This window comes from Condylostylus longicornis, unplaced genomic scaffold, assembly GCF_029603195.1.
Source record: "Condylostylus longicornis isolate FDR11 unplaced genomic scaffold, ASM2960319v2 ptg000027l, whole genome shotgun sequence".
Taxonomy (NCBI): domain Eukaryota; kingdom Metazoa; phylum Arthropoda; class Insecta; order Diptera; family Dolichopodidae; genus Condylostylus; species Condylostylus longicornis.
In genome coordinates this window covers 4,947,378-4,954,543 of record NW_026577996.1, presented here as the reverse complement: position 1 = coordinate 4,954,543, position 7,166 = coordinate 4,947,378, and positions in this window count along the sequence as shown.

Below are 7,166 nucleotides of genomic sequence, written 5' to 3'. Positions count from 1 at the left end.
AAACTTATGAATTTTTTTTTTTGTTTTCTATACAAAAAAGTTTTAATCTTACTTGCCTTTTAAATAATGAAAAAAAAAAATTTCCTAATATAACTAAACTATTTATTTATGTGTGTGTATGTACATATATATGTAAAGTATATTGAACATAATTTTAATAACCTAAAACGAATCCTTACACGTACACAAAAATTCTAAAAAGTATTTATAGAGCAACTAAAAATTATTCTAAAAACAAAGAACAAAAAGTCGAAGAGAACAACAATAAAGTCGGGTCAAGCCAATGGTTTCTAATGTAGCACTTTTTCCTTCAACAAGTGAAAAACCACGCTATTAAAATTATTTTCATTTATATACGAAACTATTTCTTGGATTGCATATCTTTAGGATTAACGATTTATGCAGTTAATTTACCGTAAGCTTTCTTTATTTCTAGAAATTCGGAAAACCTTGCATTTTTGGAAAGTACGGTGCCAAAAATTCGAATTTTTCAATTTTCGGGAGACTATAATTTGAGGGTTGGTATAGATGCAAAAAAAAATTTATTCTACGGAAATAAGGTTCTAGTAAAAATCTCATCTCTCTATCTTCAAGAAATTTCATTTCGCTATCTTCAAGGGTGTAGAAGTCTTGTAAACATATCCACGAACGGACGGACGGACAGAGTGGAATTAATAAGCACTTTTTTTCAATATTTTTTTGAAAAACGTCCCAAAAATTCGAAGTGAACAACAAAACAAAAAAAGACTGTTAGAGGGGAAGAAATTTCATATCTTTTTTCCTTTTTTCATAATATTTTTAGTAAGTTGTATAAGTTTATCCATTATCCTTAAAGAAATCTACAAATTTATGTGTTAAAGAAACACAAACTAAAACAATAAGAAAAGAACAACACAAGAATTGAAAACAAACATATTTTTCTTTTTATTACAAAACTAATACCGTAAGTGTACCTAATGCACGTGATTATGATTGCATATTATTGCACCCGTCCGGAGCTCTTGTAATCCTTTTTTCATATTACATATTTTGTTGTCGTTCTGTACGTAAAAAATTTTGTGATAATTTTTTTTAAACAATGATGGCATAATAATGGAATTTTATTTATTTTATTTTTTTTTAACAGATTGTATCAGCAGTCCTCTAAATTTCGAATGGTTTTTTGAGTTAAAACATAAGAACTGTAATCAAGTGATAAACAACTGTTCAAATAATAACAGTTTTCTAACTATAAGGTGGTGTTGTCATAGATTGTGTGTCAAAAATACTTTAATGGATTTATCTGAAATGTGTCTCAATTTGTTCATGTTAACAATGAATTAAATTCAAATCTATAGATACAATAATATTTCCATTGGATTGAACTTTTATCAAAATGTAGAGAAAGAGAAGGTAAAAATTTCGTTCAATTTGTAATTTTGTACTCGTATTTTTGTTATAATAATATTTTTGAATATTTTACGATTTAATTTTTTTTGTTACTAAAACTAGTCAATGAATTTGATTTAAATAAAATAAATGGAGGGTGACTTACAAATGTAAGAATAAAAATGCAGAATTTTTTGTTTTCCTTCAACATAAAAACAGGGAAGCAATTTTCATTACGATTGAAAGTAGTTTATGTGGCATGAATAGAATTTAGAATTTATACTTTTCTTAAATTTTACCAAAAATATATTCAAGTATGTTGGTGATCAAAATTTAATATCAAAAATTGCCAGAGCTGGATGTTAGAGGTGCTACACAAAATTCTATATTGTAGCACAAAATGCTACCCTTAAAGAGAACCGAACCTAATTAACTGAATAGTTTGTACCCTGTACGTTTCGTAAGCTTACCACATTAATTTTTTCATTCATTAAAAAAAAGGTATTGTATAACATAATGGAATTGGCATTAGCAAACATAGTCACGCCCATTTAGATGCTTGATCACAGCGGAGATACAGGCAAAGTTCTCAATGGGCTGGCACGAAAGGGTTGACTTTGCAGAGCCGCTGCTACTCTGTGAGCTGCCTTCTTCCGGAAACCGGATTCGTGTCATTGTTAACCGGCGTTGCAATTTTTTTCAAAGCAGTTTCTTAAGTATTCAAGAGCTGCTCCTCTAACTCCTTGGTATATTTTCAGCTTTATACTTTGAACAGAAATTTTATGTAAGTATTCGTAGGGCAGACTACAATATATTGTGGATGGCTGCGGCGGCCCGGGGAAGTGTCCTTATGCTTACCATTCAATTCGCTAGAAAATCTGTATAGTTATTTTAAAACCTGTATTTTGGCGAATTTCACTCAAAAGCAATGATTATTTTTCGACATCAATTACATCTTCTTATATTTTCAACAATTTCAACATTTCAATAGGGTAAACATCAGTGCCAATGAAAATCCAAGTTCACCATTTTAATTTTACACTTAAAAAATATTATTTAATTTTCCAATTTTCCTATACATTTAATTTTTCTTTTTATTCTGATTAAATAAACCATACGATTAATACAATTTATTTTATATACAAAATATATAATTAATTTAAATGCCATTTAATTTTTAATTTTATAAAAAAAAATAGCAATTTCAAATATAAAATTTTCAAAAAAAAAAAAAATTCGCAATAATAACCAAAAATATTAATGAAAAACCGCGCACTTTATAAAATAAAATAATTATAATTGAAAGGCAGGTACTACAATATGAAAATAAAATTAATTTTTTTCCGATTACATAAAAAAAAATAGATGTTTTTAAAATTATATTTAATATTTTGTATTGAATTACTTTATATAATCCATTTTTCAATTGTAAATTAATATTAAATTATATAACAAGATAACAATATGAAAATTGTGTTAATAATGATGTTAATTCGAAACGATAAAATTGGTTTTAATAATAATTGCTATTATTATATTTGAAAATTATAAAAATGAAATTATAATTATAAAAGAATTACAACTTTTTTTATAATACTCGTATTAATTGTGTAAAATTAATTTTGAATAATAAAACGACTTAAATACAAAGATAATAAAAAAAACTCATATTAGTGACTCATTTTTAAAAAAACTTCAGTCCATCTCACTCATAATTTATAAATAGTATATATATATGTTCCCTATACAACTAAGTTGGCCATTTTGTGTCGTAAACTAAAATATACATAAAGCTATAGGAATAAATAATGGTAATAGTAATATTTATTGCAAAAATTTCATAAACTTTATTGTTGACATGAATCATTTATATGAGTCGGTTTGTGTTTACACTAATAATATCGAATTATTTACTTTGCAAAATACGAAAGGCAATAAAATTTGTTGATTCGGTTATCTAAAACTGAAACTAAGACGTCACTTCTCTGATCATGTTCATACGAATTCTCAAACTCTTAAATACTTTTAAGAGTTTGAAAATTCGTAAACCGGTCTAGAGAATTTACTCACAAAATTTTAATTTTATACACTTATGAGAACGATTCAGGAATTTTTTAAATTTTGAAACATAAAAACGAGCGGACAATATAAAAGTTAGAAGCACGTTTTAAAATATTTTTCAGAAATGTGCTGGGAATAGAAACAATTTTCTTATAATTCAAGAAAAAAAGAATAGAAAAACTTTAAAAATGAATAAATATTTCATAAATTTAAAATCTCTAAAATCTCCTAGTTCGCCCAGGTAGCTCTCCATTTGTTCCAAAAACTTAAATAAAAAAAAATGAACTTATTATTGAAATAAAAATGGATAAAATACAATAAAAATCAAAATTAAATCTATGACCCCGCTCCAAATATTTTCACCACTATTTTTTTATTTTTTTTTTTCTTACTTGTTTTCCTTTTTCTTTTCCTATACGAAATAACTTAAAAAAATAATATTATGGTAACAACTAAAAAAAACTCATAACAATAAAGAAGAACAGGCAAATGAAACGGTGAGAAAATAAAAAAAAAATGAATGAACAAAAAAAGTTTTCAAAAACTAATCAAAACTACATTTACTAAGAAACGGTAATTTTTAATATTTGTTTTTTTTTTTTTTATATTTTTATTATTTTTCTATTTTATGTCAAGAACTTCAAAGTTTTTTCTCTTCTTTTCGTTTTGTTTCTCTTTTTTTTTATTTGTTATTCTTCTTGGAGGCTATTGTTTTTTTTCCTTACGTTTTTATTATTGTTTTTGGTGCTGCCGTTGTTTTGTTTTTTTTTTGCCTTTCTATAATGCAATTTTCTGCCTTTCAGTTTGTTTTTTCTATCATTATTTTGTTATACTCTAATATTCAATAATATTCAATAACCTTCGATTTTTTTTTTTCTTGTTCTCTGTATTGCTTTTCGACTATATAATTTAAAACTATTTTAATAATATACGAATATACTAACGATACGAGTATACTACATTATAATAACTATATAACGGTATACTTGTATACAAGTTATGTTCATAAATATATCTATAATAATTATAAGAACAAAAATATAATATCCTTATTGGAAAATTTCCAAAAACTTTATTCAAAAAAAAATAAAAACTTGATTATATAAAGGAAAACAAGAACAACAAAAAAAATTCTTTTCAAGACAACTTTTACCAGTAAATACCAGTTACCAGAGCAGTTGTGTTTAACGATTTTTGATTTCATTCTCTCTTCTTTCTTGTTCTTCTTATTTTGTTTTTACTTTTCCTTAAATATTTTTTGCTTTCTTTTTTGTTGCATTTTGAATCCCGAAATTTTATGCTTAAAGTTGAAAAGAATAAAAAAAAATTGAAAAAAATAAATTCATATTTGAAATTTCAGGAAACACCTGTTTTCCGTTTTTGTTTTGAAAAAAGCAATAAAATTATTCCGTACCTTAATAAAAAAAAAAAACAAGAGAATTGTTTTCGTAAAAAAAAAAACACAAATGAGACCCTGAAATGTGCATAATAAATAGAGAAAATATTTTTTATAAATTCTCAAAAATCTCATTTACAAAAAAATTTTAATTCTCCTATTTTAAAAATTAACCATGCGCAATAAATAAAATTGCATATTTTTGGGCAATTAATATGTGAAATTTTTATAAAATATTTTCCCTATATATAAAATTTTCTCTCTCACCACATTCTTCCCATCTGTTTCAATTTTCAAATTGCAATGCAATCTCTTACTATATTAGAATTGTTTTTAAGAAAATCAAAAATAACAAAAATTAAAATAAATATTTTTATTCAATTACCCCTTTTCTCCTTTCCTCCCTCTCTCACACCCTTTGATTTTATAAAAATTTCCTTAAAAATATTACCAAATTTACAATAAAAACATAAAAGGAATTTTTTGTTTTTTTTTTTTTTAGAATACGCATGTGACCAAAATGTTCTCATTTTAATTTAATATTATACAAACATACACACCCACACACACAGTTGACAATGACAGTACCTGTAAAAATATTATGATAACAAAATAGCAAAACACAAGAAAATAAATCTAGAACAAAACAATTACGGATAAGGAGAATAAAATAGGAGAATCAATAAAAAAATTCATAGTTTGTAGTATAGAGGAGTATAGGGAAAGGAAGAGAAGAGAGCAATAAAGGTCATCCTGACTATATTGAGTATTAGAATTTCATTTTTTTTTTCTGTTTTGTTTTGCTTTATGTTTTAAAAATTATGCATTTACGGTATTGTATTTTCATTGTACTTTATTTATATCGTAAAAATATTTTTTTTTTTTTAATATTTCAATGAATATTTTAGGAAATATTTAAAAAATTATTTTTATGTATCGTAATTTTTCTCTCGTAAATTTACGATATTAAATCCATTCTCTATAATGTATATTCATAGCTTTATATCATAAATTTTACCACAGTAGCACAATATAAGGATAAGAAAGAAAATATTTTGAAAAATTAAATTTTTGTATATTGTGACAAAAAATAAAACATTTCAGTTAATCGCGACTATTTTCATTCTCCACTTACCCTTAACTAACTTTTTTTAAATAGAATTTTTCCTATACTTCCTATACAATATAATTTTTTTTTTTATTTTTCATAATTCCAATAATTTTTTAATATATGTATTTGAATTATGTTTAAATTATAATTTTTTTCTTATTTTCATTTCTTTTTTTTGTTGTGAATATTCTTTGTTTCGCTATATTACTCGTATGTATTGAAACTTTGCTAATTAATTTTTATTTTAAATAATATTTTATTAAATTTGTTATTGTTTGTTAAAGAATAATATCTTAAAAATTATTTTAAATTTCTTGCAAAATTTCCTATTACATTCCTATAATTACATACATAAATAATAAATTGTATATATATATATATATATATATATATATTTGAGGAGTATAAAGTACATGCATTGTTTATTTTTCTTCCGGTATAATTATATTTGCATATAATACAATCAAGTGCGTGTGTGTATAAAATGTAACAAAATTAATATAAAACAAGAAGAAAATAAACTGGGGTATAAGACGAAAGTAAATTGAAATTTAAATTTTATTATTTTTTTTTTTAAATTTTAATTTTAAACAAGTAATTTTTCGCATACTTTAAAATTCATATTTTGGCATTATTTTTAAGCATGAGTTGAGTACATTTGTACTCATATTTTAATTTTTAATATTGTTTTGTTGCTCTTTTCTCTTCTAATACAAAAAAACTCTACCGTTGTAGAGTAGGTAAGCAACGGTACTGTTATATTTTTTTTTTTATTTTAATATATTTTTATATATTCTCTTACAAAATGATTGCTTCTCATTTTAATTTCATTAACATTTTATTTTTTCTTGTTTTCTCATACCATAATTTTTTTAAAACTCTTTTATTTTGTTATTTTGTGTTTGAAATGTTCATTTTATTGTTTTAATGTTTATTATTGTTGCTTTTCCTTTCTTCTACTTTTCTTTCTTAATTTGACTTTTTAATTATATCTTAACGGGAATTTTATGATAATAATTAAAAATCAAAATACACAAGAAAGCAAAAGAGAAAGAGAAAAAATATAAAGAATTTATTATTATTATTGTTATATTTAACTCATTTAGATAAAATAAAAAAAATATAATTCGGAAATCAAACTAAGATTAAGAATAAATTAAATATGGCAATAATGAATGAATTGCATATTGAGAAAGAAAGCTATATAATATCATGAAAAGAATAAAGAAA